The sequence below is a fragment of the Triticum urartu genome, chromosome 4, assembly GCF_003073215.2.
Source record: "Triticum urartu cultivar G1812 chromosome 4, Tu2.1, whole genome shotgun sequence".
Taxonomy (NCBI): Eukaryota; Viridiplantae; Streptophyta; class Magnoliopsida; order Poales; family Poaceae; genus Triticum; species Triticum urartu.
In genome coordinates, this window is record NC_053025.1 from 98,825,182 (window position 1) to 98,840,374 (window position 15,193).

General features: G+C 46.7%; 1 long non-coding RNA gene and 1 pseudogene across 2 annotated transcripts; both read right to left on the reverse strand.

Moving 5' to 3' along the window:
- Nucleotides 1-906: 906 nt before the first annotated feature.
- LOC125550869 lies at nt 907-4,871 on the reverse strand. 2 transcript variants are annotated; one of them, XR_007301984.1, is made up of 6 exons: nt 4,683-4,871; nt 4,430-4,585; nt 3,447-3,689; nt 2,645-2,790; nt 2,036-2,146; nt 907-1,255 (listed from the first exon to the last, which is right to left on the reverse strand). It is a non-coding gene; the product is annotated as an uncharacterized LOC125550869 (long non-coding RNA). The 2 variants fall into 2 exon arrangements; XR_007301983.1 differs by having other exon boundaries at nt 2,641-2,790.
- A 5,896-nt stretch (nt 4,872-10,767) lies between these two features.
- Nucleotides 10,768-14,799, reverse strand: LOC125554635 (annotated as a pseudogene).
- Nucleotides 14,800-15,193: the final 394 nt, after the last annotated feature.

The following is a 15,193-nucleotide window of genomic DNA, read 5'->3' on the forward strand; positions in this document are numbered from 1 at the left end:
AACGGGAATGCCTGCTCCCTCCTCCCCGCGGCCGGCTGTGCTGCCGCGCAGGCCTCACCGCCCCACCGTACTCCCATCGCTGGCCTAGCCATCCCTCTACTCACCCACACCTGCTGTTATTCTCCGGCGATGGTAGACGAACCAGTAAACCCTCGTACAGTCGTACTCCCCTCCGTGTGGGAAACAACTGCCGAGTCTTCCCTGCCTCTGTGTCATTCCCTTCCTAGGCCTCGCCATCGTCCACCGCCCTGGTGCTCTCGGCGCGGCCTGGTCAACATGGTCAACTACCAACATGCATCTGAAGTGGACTGTACGTGGAGAGGCCGACAGTTGGGTCCACGGCCGCACGCAAGGAAATGCCTCCTTATTACGTGCAAAATAATGATTCCTCCACCTGACATCAGGGACCCACCGAAAGGGCCTCTGTATTTCGTGAAAAAAACATTACCGCCGCTGACAGCTTGGACCCACCAGCCACTACAAGAAATCTGTTAATACATGACGGATCTAGTCCGTCACGGATCAACGGAAATCTGTCATGGGTGCCCGTACATGACAGATCTGAAATCTGTCATGTGTATCGCGTCATAATTTCACGTCGTACCTTCCTTGACGGTTCTTGACCGTCATGGATCTGCCCCAGGCCCGCCCAAGCCCAAACCTCTGTGACGGGAACATTCCGTCATGGACTGACGCCACGTGGATTTTCAATTGACCAATTCAAATGACATGTCTGCCTACGTGAATACTCATTTCCGTCACAAAAATCGTCATTGATTTGGGCAAAATTTAAATTTGGCCGAGCCCATTAGCCTATTCATTTCTGCCTCATTAGCCCATTTATTTTTGCCTAATTTTGAGCAAGCATGTTTTTAGCATAATGCATCTCACAAATCCAAGTACCAATTTTGGCCCAAGAGGAAGCATTTGCAAAGTGTCAGGACATTACATAGTTGATCCAGTTTGCAGCCATCGGTATGTAAATACAACATAGCAGTTTATAAAATCCTCTATGAAATAAGAACTTACAGCATAGATTGACAATATATCACACAGCAAGGTTAGGAACCAGTACAATCCATTTTACATCCAACATAACATACAAAGCATTGAGGTTGTTATTCATGTTCTTTCCATCGGTCCTCCTGTGGCAACTATCATGTCTTGGCGTCGTGGCTGATTATGATGGCAGCTTGATTGTGGCGTCGTGGCTAATTGTGATGGTAGCAACAAGTAGCTCGCTACCTAATATTACCTGGCATATTTACAAGAACCTTGTTAGATATTTATACATATGAATAGACCATAGAAATAAGAGAATTACAACAAAAATAAAAATGAACTATATGTTATCCAAAATTATTAAATCTTGCAGTGCCTACGAATGAAAAATAACATTGATCTAAGCTAAGGAAGAATAACTAATCAAATATACATAATCTCACTCACACAAACATGTAATAAAAGTAAATTTATTAATTGAACTTTCACTTGATTGTAAAAGAATGCTTGGTAAATGAAGTAATTCATATACAGGTATGCCATCATATATGCATTGTAAGAAATAGCATGCTTCACACATTCTGGCCAGCAATAACTAGTTCAAATATATAAATAACCTCACTATCAAGTACAAAGAATTGCAATTTGTTCATAACACAACAATATGAAGAAAAAAAAGCCAAAATAGGCACTTGAGGACGAATCAATCAAGTTAGCAGGTGGCAGCATAGCAGTAGGCTTAATATGTGAGAGATGATTAATCATCTCTTCATGTATATTAGTGCAAGCATGTATATATGCATCAGCGGCAAAACAACATATGCTAAGACGTGTACTGTTTTAATGTCATACTGCATGCATGATAAACAAAGTTATAGTGCAGACACCTAGTGCTATACAAATTTAGTTTCCTAGCAGCAAGGATGCCCGGAAGCACATGGTATACAGATTAAATGGCTTTCAGTTTCAGGCCAACAACATCATTCAGAGTGCACTTATGAAGCAGGGGTGTTCAGATTCACGATTTGCTGACCTGGCTCGACTTCGACGGTTCCATCAACTGCCTGTTATCTCAGCATATTTGTTGGTCACACTGGCAGCCAACTATCGACATCACCGTCATAGATTCACTTCTCTACCATACCTATCAAATCAAACACTAAAAAATTACTAAGTGAAACAGGCTACGTTGTGCATATTAATCAAGAAAATTACCACAACTAAACATGTGAAATATATATGTATATGTGATATGCATATTAACCCAAAAATTGATGCACTACAAAATACTTCCTTCAATTTCCCTCACCGTCTAGGATACAATAGAACAAACTAGAGGTGCAACAGCTCATGCAAGAAAAAACTGAATTCCTACTTGCTAAATTAATCCATTCTTCAGGCTCATGCAAGTTAGTAGTCTACATGAAACAGTGTATGGTTCAAGCACGAGCTCATAGCAGAGGAGGTAGGCAGAGGTACAAGTGCTTATAAATATAAAGAACCTACAAAGCCTCAAGTTGACGTATAAGTGACAGTAACAAAACACACATCACAAAACTGCAAGTATTGCAGCAGGAACAGTTCAGGCCATGTAAATACGCCAAAAACAGCAATCTGATGCATCACTATGATAGTTACCTACATGGCTTCATTTTTAGAAACTATCCTCTTGGTGATAGTGATAGTAGTCATATCCCAAAGGCTCTCAAATCAGCTGTAAATGCCCATATCCATTGGGACGGCATTTGTACTAGATCAGGCACTGCACTGTACATTGCAAGGAGCTGCCTACAATACATAAAAGTTATATAAGTTTACATACAAAAGCCGTCTAACCAGTGGAAGTCGTCAGGTTGTGTAAAATAACATTCTGTTGTATATATGGGTTATGTGAAATTTTTGTTGTTGTTGTTGTGATTAATGGTGCAGATGTGTACTGAGAAATTCAAGTCATGTGTTCTTGTCATGATTCAGTTCAGAATAATGCCAAGATGCGGCTAAAAAATTCAAAAGTTTATGCAATGTTCAGCTTCTCTAATGAGAAATGCATGCTTTTATGATGCCAAATGAAGAAATTGTTAAGCAAAAAATGGTCGAGTGTGGTTAAGCAAAGCCGAGTGAGGGAGAGTACTGCCCCTGTGCGTGACTTTGTCATGAGATATTCAGTTCCAATGGCACCAATTGTGTAGGAGAGGAAATGGCTCTCATGGATAGCTTCAGCAAGACTTGAAATCAATAAGAGATGGTTAAGAACTTGCAGGTTTTAATTCACACTACTGGATTTCTTGCACTGTCGTACTAACAACCAACGGTATTTCCATCCAGTGAAGATTGAAGTTGCAGCAATGGACAAATCCCAGAGACAACATCCAGCAATGGAATCCAAACAAAAGTATAAATCTGGAACTCAAGTAAAAGCAAGAAATTTGCCGAGCTGCACTCACTAGATGAAATCGATGCGGCTGGTGCCATCATTGTGCATGAAGGACACGTCCGTGTTCCCCTCAGACTTGCCACTGACCATCCGAGGAGAAGCGCGCATGTGTGTCTCACCACCGGATGGAGCTGGATCTGTGCCCGCCGCCGGTGACGTCAGGGGGTTCAATACCTAGCTGTCGGTACCGCCGCCACTACTGCCGCATTAACTTGAGAGGCAGGACTGGGCCGCCGCAACTCGGGGGCACGATCTGCATGGGAAGGGCATGGAGTGAGGTAGACAGGGAGGAGTCCGGTGTGGGACTGATACCCATGGGGACAAGAGGCCTCAACCAACAGACAATCAGCATAGTGACTGTAGAGTACTACAGTAGCTTCAACGAAAACTTCAACTTGTCACGCTCAAATAGGCCATGAATTGTTACTATAGAGTAACTCTAGACAAAGAACTTTGATAAATTATGTATAGTTACTGCAGACATACTCTAGATTGAACAAGTCATAGATAATAGATAGGATAGCATCCTCAAAACAATCAATTCACTACCAACATCTACTTTACTACAGATTAGCTCTTGATTAACCACATATCTCTTGAAAAACTGAAAACATGTGCTGCTGTGATTGGGAAGTAAAGCAACAATTGCCCTTAACAATGCTAGTATATTGTCCAGGTCCCTCCAATCAATCCCCTGACCAGGACAGTCCAATCGATCCCTTCCAGTTCCACTATAATCGATCCTTATCCCCTATACCGACAGATCAAGACCTCTCCACTCTACCAATGACAGATCAAGACCTCTCCACTCTACCAACAACAGATCAAGACCCCTCCACTCTACCAACAGATCAAGACCACAAATCAACCCAACAACCACAAATCAACCAACAAATCAAGTCACCTCCAACCTATCAACAGGTCAAGACACCTCCAGTCCACCAACAGTCCAAAAGACATCCAATCTACCAAGAGATGGAAAGGGAAACTTACAGTGCGCCCAAGATTAGTTGGAGGCCGTCGGCTGCTGCTGAAGCCCCAAGATGGAACGCCCACAGTCAGACCGAGCATGGCAGGGGCACGGGCCTTGGTGACTCCACTATGTGCAAGGAACTTGGATCCAACCTTCATGAAAAATGACATCTCTCCCTACAAAGATAGCAGATCGGCAGCCATGAGAATAGAAAGGGGGACAAGAGACACAGCGACTACCACGAGAAGAGGAATGGGGGGCATAGTCGTTTACCCCATCGGATGGGCGAACAGATGGGCTCGTCGATGGGAGGGGCCTGGCGCATGGTGGTTCAAAGCCGGCGCCGCAGGCGGCGACATGGAGCGACGCGAGGAGGGAAGGTGGACTGGCGGCGGCGGCTGATGGTTGGCATGGGAGGAGAAGAGATTAGGGTTAGGCCGGTGTGGACTCTGTACTTAAATGGGCTGGCTCGAAAATTTTCACTCCCCATGCTGGGGACTTAAAATTGCCCTTTTCACGCACGCTCTGTTCGTTTTACAACTTTTCTCCTATTCATTAATGCATTCGACTGACATGTAGGCCAATCAAAATAGCACGCACAGCAGGAGCCCACCCATGACGGTCTGAATGGTGTATAAACAGAAAAAGTTAGGCCCGACTAGGCCCATCTGGTTAATCCATGACGGTTTTCGTGACGGTCCTTCAACGTCCATCATAATGGACCTATCGTCTCGAGGCCCATTCGCATCTTTCAGATCCATGACGGTTGCCATGATGGTTCAGGAGAACGTCATGAGAAATCCGTCACGGATTAACAAATTTCTCGTAGTGAGCTATATCTTCGCACGCAAGGAATGCCTCCTTATTATGAAAAAAAATGAATACTCCCCCTGTTAGCTGGGACCCAGTATAGTGGCAGGCAGACTTGTGGGCTACTAAGTTGAGGGGACAGAGGGCTTTGTCAACTTAGTCAATATGCACGATTCTAACTCCAGTGACCGTACAATGTCCATCCAACGGCCGTAGTGCTTCTTCAACCTCTGGTCTTCTTGCTCCAGCCGCCCAAACCAGCGCCGATCGTGCCTCGTGCTCCTGCCTCCCGTGGCCGGCTGCGATGCGGCGGAGGCCTCACCCCCTACTACTCCCACCGCTGGCCAGGCCATCCCTCTACTCACCTACACCCCCTGTTATTCTACAGAGATGGCAACCTCACACCGCAGCGAACCAGTGAACCCTCGTACTCCTCTACGCATGGGCATCCACTGTCGCGTCTTCCCCGGCTCCGCGTCGTCCCCTTCCTAGGCCTCGCCATCGTTCACCGCCCTGGTGCTCTCGGCGCGGCATGGTCAACGTGGTCAAGGAACGGCTTCCATCGAACGCGGACTCTACGTGGAGTGGCTAACAGCTGGGTCCATGGCCGCAGCAAGGAAGTGCCTCCTTATTACGTGCAAAATAATTATTCCTCCACCTGATAGCAGGGACCCACCGGATGGGCCACCGTATTTCGCGAAAAAAACATTTTGCCCCTGATTGCTGAGACCCACCAGCTACATCTACGCACGCAAGGAAGTGCGTCCGGGCAAAAAAACGATTCGCTCCCCTGACTGCTGGGAACCACCAGCTACATCTTCGCAGTCAAGGAAGTGCCTGACAGTCAGGACCCACCTGATCGAAGAACGTGTACGTACATATATACTGGTGGATGTAGAGGCGCGCACGTGTCGTAGTAGAGGCACGTACGTGTCGTAGTAGAGGCGCACACGTAGCATGTACATGTATGTACAGCGGCCAGGGTGCAAGAAAGAAAATACAGCCACGTATGTGTACATACGGGCGGGTTCTCAAACACCTACTCGCGCATACGTACGGCCAGGGCTCGTGTACATGGCTGGGTCGGAACGGAGAAACAATGTCGTCGTTGTGTTCATGGGGAGGCAACGGAATGTGTCGTGTTCATGGGGAGGCAATGGAATGCATCGTGTTCATCGGGAGGCAATGGAACGCGTGGGAGCCAACCAGCTGGGTCGGAATGGAATGCGTGATCGTGTTATCGGGAGGGCTTGGACGGAATAGGCAATGGAAATGAGGCCTGGCATACCGCACAACCGAAGAAACGGACCTCCTACATTCGGAACGGGGTCCTGTTGATTGGGAGGGGTCTGGCGTACCGCAAAACGAAGGAAACAGACCTCCTACGGGCGAAACGGGGGTCCTGTTGATCGGGAGGGGTGTGCCGTACCGCAAAACGGAGGAAACGGACCTCCTACGGTCGAAACGGGGGTCCTATTGATCGGGAGGGGTGTGGCGTACCGCAAAACGGATGAAACAGATTTGTGTTGGAGCGCTACGGACGAAACGGGGGTCCTGTTCATCGGGAGGGGTGTGGCGTACCGCAAAACGGGACTCCACGGGATACTGTTCATCTCCACCGTCGACCTCCTCCAGCCTCCACGGGCTACCGTCGACCTCCTCCAGCCTCCACGGGCTCCTGTTCATCCAGCCTCCACCGCGCGCTACTCCACCGGCTACTGTTCAACCACCACTCAACTGTCTACTGTTTATCCAGCCCTCCACACCATGGGGTCCTGTTCAACCACCCCTTCATGGGCACCCCTCCACCGTCTACTGTTCATCCAGCCCTCCACCACACCACGGGATCCTGTTCATCCAGAGGCAACGCCACCGCTCACTCTTCATCCAACCCCCCCCCTCGCAACACTCACTGTTCATCCCAGAGGCAGCATCGATCGGCTTCAGTTAGCAGCAGTAGCGAAGGAATCAATCGATCGGGTTCAGTTCACAGCCATCGATCGATCGCTCGGGTTCAGTAACGCGTAGCCTGCAGTGCAATCGCTCGGGTTCAGTTAGAGCCCAACGCCTCGCTCGGGTTCAGTTAGAGCCAACGCCTCGCACACACGCGCGTACGTGTACGAGAGAAACGTGCATCGCTCGGCCCCTGACCTCCCACCGTAACCGGGAACTCCCGAAATCCCCCCCCTCGCTTCTACCACGGTTTTTTCCGTCATGGACGGCCCAAAGAATGTCATGCAGCTGCGCCTCCGGCCCGCCCAGGACGAAAAGCCCATTTTCTGTCATGATTTTTTGTCATAGAAGTAGGAGCCCACCACATCTAGGATGATACCGGGTTTTGTTACAATTATTCTCATAGAAGTGTCATATGTATGATAAAAAAAATTCGTTCGGCCCAAAATGTCATGGATGTGTCTTTTTTTGTAGTGCTACTCCCACTCCCTCCGCCTGCACCGACACCGTTTGCATGTACGCCACTGCTACAACTCTGGCCAGATCCAGACCCAGCTCCAGAACCTGAGCCAACACCACTCACTTCACCCCCGCCCTCCCCTCCTCCATAGCCCGTTCCGTAGGTACTAGCATATCTAGTCACCCATCCAGCATTGCCTAATCCAATGCCCAAGAGAACAATAAAACTAAGAGCTACTAGTTTTGTGCCTGCCATCATGAGAGACTGAGATGATGTGGGTTGCTAGTGAAAGCTTCCATGTGGTCGTTATTTATACAGCTACAGGCGATAGATTTTTATCCTACTAGCATGCTTCTTCTTTTTCTGCGCGGATATCTTAATAGCCTGTTGGTGACTTAGAATTTTCAAGGAGGCTGCAGGCTAATCGCATGCATGTTCAATCGACAGTCGACGCATGCCAGCATCTATTAATGATCATAGTTAACTTCCAGTTGACATTGCGGAGGTGACCTCGAAGTTTTCAACATTGACATCGGCATATTCCTTTAGTGGGTGCTGCACCTAATGGCGGAATCCAGTTTACCACGTTCATGGATGCTTGAAGGCTAATCCAATTTACCACGTTCATTGATTTGTGAACATATCTTGGGTGGGGATTCTTTGTCAATCAACTTCCACTTGTCACTATTTTGAAGCAATTTCCAACAATGCTCTAGTGTAAATGACTTGCCATTGGAAGCTTCATGTCCTTGTACCTTTATTGCGCAATTTTGTCCTACAAAACAAACTCACATAATTGGCTTCAACGGTACCACTTGGAGGTGCATTGCGAACTTGCTCCAAGTAACCACTCTAATGTCTACAAATCTGCTTGATCACATCCCAACGACCTTGGAGTGACCTATAGGTGTGTGGCGTCCTCAAGGAATACTTTGCCATCATTCGGAACAACTGGTCCTCTATCCTTTCGCAATACCTCATGCCGGTTTAGTCAGTGCCGGTGCGCGCATCAAGAGACATGGATTCCCAAGCCTTGATCAAGACATGATCTTCCAATTGCGTGCAGTTCTTTGATCTCGTGCGCACTTTTGCTTGCGCTTGGTCGAACACCCCCTCCCCAATCTCTTCCACCTCATCTTCTTCCTCACCGTGACCGTCCACACCACCATCCATCTCACTGTAGCCCTAATCACTGATTCATATGTAAATTTTCGAGTAGATGATTTTTCATATAGAAAACTTTTTATTCCGAGTTCGTATGCAAAAGTTATGTCCATTTTACTAAATTCCAGAGAGATTTTGCAAATAAAGTCGAAATTAATATTTGTAAATTTTCCCAACAACTAGACCACATATCACATGGGAAACTTGTTCTTTTTTTGACATTTCCATCATTTTTTTATTTTTTTAAACTGAAAAGGCGGTCCACCGGGGGGGTGCATTTAGCACCAGGGTTACTAATGGCACACCTGGTGTGCAGTGCGCCATTAGCATGTGCCTCTGCATTACTGTTTCCAGTGTAGTAGTTATTAGTGGCGTCGCTAGAGCCGGATGCAATACCTTTGCCTGATCCATGGCCACTAGATCCCTGACCTCCGGTCGCTTGTGCTCCACCAACGTCGCTGCCGGTACCACCAGTGCTAGAAAATCCACCAAGATCCCCATTTCTTCCTTCACTATACTGACCAGCCTGCACCGAGACCCGATCCCCTCCTAGAAACAATGCCACCGTATTGGCTACTATCACCCCCTCCGCCTCCACCGGCACCGTTTCCATGTACAACACTTCTAGAACTCTGGCCAGACCCAGACCCAGCTCCAGAACCTGAGCCAGCACCACTCACTTCACCCCGCCGTCCCCTCCTCCATAGCCCGTTCCGTAGGTACTAGCATATCTAGTCACCCTTGCAGCATTGCCTAATCCAATGCTCAAGAGAACAATAAAAATAAGAGCTACTAGTTTTGTGCCTGCCATTATGAGAGACCGAGATGATGTGGGTTGCTAGTGAAAGCTTCCATGTGGTGGTTATTTATAGAGCTACATGCGATAGATTTTTATCTTTCTAGCATGCTTCTTCTTTTTCTGCGCGGATATCTTAATAGCATGTTGGTGACTTTGAATTTTCAAGGAGGCTGCAGGCTAATCGCATCCATGTTCAGTCGACAGTCGACACATGCCATCATCTATTAATGAGCACCGTTAACTTCCAGTTGACATTGTGGAGGTGACCTTGAAGTTTTCAACATTGACATTGACATCGTCATATTCCTTTAGTGGGTGCTGCACCTAATCGTGGAATCCAGTTTACCACGTTCATGGATGCTTGAAGGCTAATCCAGTTTACCACGTTCATTGATGAGTGAACCTCTCTTGGGTGGGGATTCTTTGTCAATCAACTTCCACTTCTCACTATTTTGAAGAAATTTCCAACAATGCTCTAGTGTAAATGACTTGCCATTGGAAGCTTCATGTCCTTGTACCTTTATTGTGCAATTTTTTCCTATAAAACAAACTCACATAATTGGCTTCAATGGTACCACTTGGAGGTGCATTGCGAACTTGCTCGAAGTAACCACTCTAATGGCTACAAACCTGCTTGATCACATCCCAACGACCGTGGAGTGACCTATAGGTGTGTGGCATCCTCAAGGAATACTTTGCCATCATTCGGAAGAACTGGTCCTCTATCCTTTCTCAATACCGCATGCCGGTTTAGTCAGTGCCGGTGCACGCATCAAGAGACACGGATTCCCAAGCCCTGATCAAGACTTGATCTTCCAATTGCGTGCAGTTCTTTGATCCCGTGCACACTTTTGCTTGCACTTGGTCGAACACCCCCTCCCCAATCTCTTCCACCTCATCTTCTTCCTCACCGTGACCGTCCACACCACCATCCATCTCACTGTAGCCCTAATCACTGATTCATATGTAAATTTTCGAGTAGATGATTTTTCATATAGAAAACTTTTTATTCCGAGTTCGTATGCAAAAGTTATGTCCATTTTACTAAATTCCAGAGAGATTTTGCAAATAAAGTCGAATTAATATTTGTAAATTTTCCCAACAACTAGACCACATATCACATGGGAAACTTATTTTCTTTTTTTTGACGTTTCCATCATTTTTTTATTTTTTTAAACTGAAAAGGCGGTCCACCGGGGGGTGCATTTAGCACCAGGGTTACTAATGGCGCACCTGGTGTGTGGTGCGCCATTAGCATTTGCCTCCGCATTACTGTTTCCAGTGTAGTAGTTATTAGTGGCGTCGCTAGAGCCAGATGCAATACCTTTGCCTGATCCATGGCCACTAGATCCCTGACCTCCGGTCGCTTGTCCTCCACCAACGCCGCCGCCGGTACCACCAGTGCTAGAAAATCCACCAACATCCCCATTTCTTCCTTCACTATACTGACCAGCCTGCACCGAGACCCGATCCCCTCCCAGAAACAATGCCACCGTATTGGCTACTACCACCCCCTCCGCCTCCACCGGCACCGTTTGCATGTACACCACTGCTAGAACTCTGGCCAGACCCAGACCCAGCTCCAGATCCTGAGCCAGCACCACTCACTTCACCCCACCCTCCCCTCCTCCATAGCCCGTTCCATAGGTACTAGCATATCTAGTCACCCTTGCAGCATTGCCTAATCCAATGCTCAAGAGAACAATAAAACTAAGAGCTACTAGTTTTGTGCCAGCCACTATGAGAGACCGAGATGATGTGGGTTGCTAGTGAAAGCTTCCATGTGGTGGTTATTTATAGAGCAACAGGCGATGGATTTTTATCTTTCTAGCATGCTTCTTCTTTTTCTGCGCGGATATCTTAATAGCCTGTTGGTGACTTTGAATTTTCAAGGAGGCTGCAGGCTAATCGCATCCATGTTCAGTCAACAGTCGACACATGCCAGCATCTATTAATGAGCACCGTTAACTTCCAGTTGACATTGCGGAGGTGACCTCAAAGTTTTCAACATTGACATTGACATCGGCATATTCCTTTAGTGGGTGCTGCACCTAATGGCGGAATCCAGTTTACCACGTTCATGCATGCTTGAAGGCTAATCCAGTTTACCACGTTCATTGATGAGTGAACCTCTCTTGGGTGGGGATTCTGTATCAATCAACTTCCACTTCTCACTATTTTGAAGCAATTTCCAACAATGCTCTACTGTAAATGACTTGCCATTGGAAGCTTCATTTCCTTGTACCTTTATTGCGCAATTTTGTCCTACAAAACAAACTCACATAATTGGCTTCAATGGTACCACTTGGAGGTGCATTGCGAACTTGCTCGAAGTAACCACTCTAATGGCTACAAACCTGCTTGATCACATCCCAACGACCGTGGAGTGACCTATAGGTGTGTGGCGTCCTCAAGGAATACTTTGCCATCATTCGGAAGAACTGGTCCTCTATCCTTTCCCAATACCGCATGTCGGTTTAGTCAGTGCCGGTGCATGCATCAAGAGACACGGATTCCCAAGCCTTGATCAAGACTTGATCTTCCAATTGCGTGCAGTTCTTTGATCTCGTGCGCACTTTTGCTTATGCTTGGTCGAACACCCCCTCCCCAATCTCCTCCACCTCATCTTCTTCCTCACTGTGACCGTCCACACCACCATCCATCTCATTGTATCCCTAAGCACTGATTCGTATGTAACTTTTTGAGTAGATGATTTTTCATATAGAAAACTTTTTAATCCGAGTTCATATGCAAAAGTTATGCCCATTTTACTAAATTCTAGAGAGATTTTGCAAATAAAGTCAAAATTAATATTTGTAAATTTTCCCAACAACTAGACCACATATCACATGGGAAACTTGTTCTTTTTTTGACATTTCCATCATTTTTTTATTTTTTTAAACTGAAAAGGCGGTCCACCGGGGGGTGCATTTAGCACCAGGGTTACTAATGGCGCACCTGGTGTGTGGTGCACTATTAGCATGTGCCTCCGCATTACTGTTTCTACTGTAGTAGTTATTAGTGGCATCACTAGAGCCGGATGCAATACCTTTGCCTGATCCATGGCCAATAGATCCCTGACCTCCGGTCAGTTGTCCACCACCAACGCCGCCGCCGGTACCACCAGTGCTAGAAAATCCACCAACATCCCTATTTCTTCCTTCACAATACTGACTAGCCTGTACCGAGACCCGATCCCCACCTCGAACCAATGCCACCGTATTGGCTACTCCCACCCCTCTGCCTCCACCAGCACCGTTTGCCTGTACACCACAGATAGAACTCTGGCCAGACCCAGACCCAGCTCCAGAACCTGAGCCAGCACCACTCACTTCAACCCCGCCCTCCCCTCCTGCATAGCACATTCCGTAGGTCCTAGCATATCTAGTCACCCTTGCAGCATTGCCTAATCCAATGCTCAAGAGAACAATAAAACTAAGAGCTACTAGTTTTGTGCCTGCCATTATGAGAGACCGAGATGATGTGGGTTGCTTGTGAAAGCTTCCATGTGGTGGTTATTTATAGATCTACAGGCGATAGATTTTTATCTTACTAGCATTCTTCTTCTTTTTCTGCGCGGATATCTTAATAGCCTGTTGGTGACTTAGAATTTTCAAGGAAGCTGCAGGCTAATCGCATCCATGTTCAGTCGATAGTCGACACATGCTAGCATCTATTAATGATCACAATTAACTTCCAATTGACATTGCGGAGGTGACCTCGAAGTTTTCAACATTGACATTGACATCGGCATATTCCTCTAGTGGGTGCTGCACCAAATGGCGGAATCCAATTTACCACGTTCATGGATGCTTGAAGGCTAATCCAATTTACCACGTTCATTGTTGAGTGAACCTCTCTTGGGTGGGGATTCTTTTTCAATCAACTTCCACTTCTCACTATTTTGAAGCAATTTCCCATTGCTCTAGTGTAAAAGACTTGCCATTGGAAGCTTAATGTCCTTGTACCTTTATTGTGCCATTTTGTCCTACAAAACAAACTCACATAATTGGCTTCAATGGTACCACTTGGAGGTGCATTGTGAACTTTCTCCAAGTAACCACTCTAATGGCTACAAATCTGCTTGATCACATCCCAACGACCTTGGAGTGACCTATATGTGTGTGGCGTCCTCAAGGAATACTTTTCCATCATTCAGAAGAACTGGTCCTCTATCCTTTCCCAATACTGCATGCCGGTTTAGTTAGTGCCGGTGCGCGCACCAAGAGACACGGATTCCCAAGCCTTGATCAAGACTTGATCTTCCAATTGCGTGTAGTTCTTTGATCTCGTGCGCACTTTTGCTTGCGCTTGGTCAAACACCCCCTCCCCAATCTCCTCCACCTCATCTTCTTCCTCACCGTGACTGTCCACGCCACCATCCATCTCACTGTAGCCCTAATCACTGATACGTATGTAACTTTTCGAGTAGATGATTTTTCATATAGAAAACTTTTCTATCCGAGTTCGTATGCAAAAGTTATGCCCATTTTACTAAATTCCAGAGAGATTTTGCAAATAACGTCAAAATTAATATTTGTAAATTTTCCCGACAACTAGACCACATATCACATGGCAAACTTATTTTCTTTTATTTTTTGACATTTCCATCATTTTTTTAATTTTTTTAAACTAAACAGGCGGTCCACCGGGGGGTGCATTTAGCACTAGGGTTACTAATGGCGCACCTGGTGTGTGGTGCGCCATTAGCATGAGCCTCCGCATTACTGTTTCCAGGGTAGTAGTTATTAGTGGCGTCGCTAGAGCCAGATGCAATACCTTTGCCTGATCCATGGCCACTAGCTCCCTGACCTTCGGTCGCTTGTCCTCCACCAACGCCGCCGCCGGTACCACTAGTGCTAGAAAATCCACCAACATCCCCATTTCTTCCTTCACTATACTGACCAGCCTGCACCGAGACCCGATCCCCTCCCAGAAACAATGCCACCGTATTGGCTACTACCACCCCCTCTGCCTCCATCGGCTCCGTTTGCATGTACACCACTGCTAGAACTCTGGCCAGACCCAGACCCAGCTCCAGAACCTGAGCCATCACCACTCACTTCACCCCCGCCCTCCCCTCCTCCATAGCCCGTTCCATAGGTACTAGCATATCTAGTCACCCTTGCAGCATTGCCTAATCCAATGCTCAAGAGAACAATAAAACTAAGAGCTACTAGTTTTGTGCCTGCCATTATGAGAGACTGAGATGATGTGGGTTGCTAGTGAAAGCTTCCATGTGGTGGTTATTTATAGAGCTACATGCGATAGATTTTTATCTTACTAGCATGCTTCTTCTTTTTCTGCGTGGATATCTCAATAGCCTGTTGGTGACTTAGAATTCTCAAGGACGCTGTAGGCTAATCGCATCCATGTTTAGTCGACAGTCGACACATGCCAGCATCTATTAATGATCACAGTTAACTTCCAGTTGACATTACGGAGGTGACCTCGATGTTTTCAACATTGACATTGACATCGACATAATCCTTCAATGGGTGCTGCACCAAATGGCGGAATCCAATTTACCACGTTCATGCATGCTTGAAGGCTAATCCAATTTACCATGTTAATTCATGAGTGAACCTCTCTTGGGTG